Below are 513 nucleotides of genomic sequence, written 5' to 3'. Positions count from 1 at the left end.
GGCCACCAGAGCGACTCTTACACCCGGGCGGCCCACCAATAGATCGATAGACAGAGAGTGACAGAAAGGCCCTTTGGAAAGCTCGGAAGGCCGGCCGAAAGGGTAGCAAGGTCGGCAATCGTGCCGTACACACAGGAGGCTCCCCTGAATCGCTCAATTAGATTCCCCCCTTCTAAGTGCGGGTCAGTCAGCACATCCTTGCCCCTCGCTCTTCGCGAAGAGGAGGGAGTAGAAGGGAAGGAGAGGGTGGAAAGATGATGGATAATAAAGGAAATTTTAAGGAAATTATAGAGGCGAGAAAGGGCTTTGGGGAAGGAGGCTGGGATGATGGTTGAAGGAAATTAGTGTGATATGATGTAAAGCTAATCGTAATCATATTAAAATGGTCTATTGTTGAAATGCTTTATTTTGATTTACTTTTAAATTTAAATGTATGAGACGAATAAAACTGGGGAGGGGAAATATTTTCGAGAGGTCGTATTACAGAATTTTATGAATGAAAGGAAAAAATAG

This window comes from Penaeus monodon, chromosome 20 (genome assembly GCF_015228065.2).
Source record: "Penaeus monodon isolate SGIC_2016 chromosome 20, NSTDA_Pmon_1, whole genome shotgun sequence".
NCBI classification, from domain to species: domain Eukaryota; kingdom Metazoa; phylum Arthropoda; class Malacostraca; order Decapoda; family Penaeidae; genus Penaeus; species Penaeus monodon.
This window is presented reverse-complemented; position numbering follows the sequence as displayed.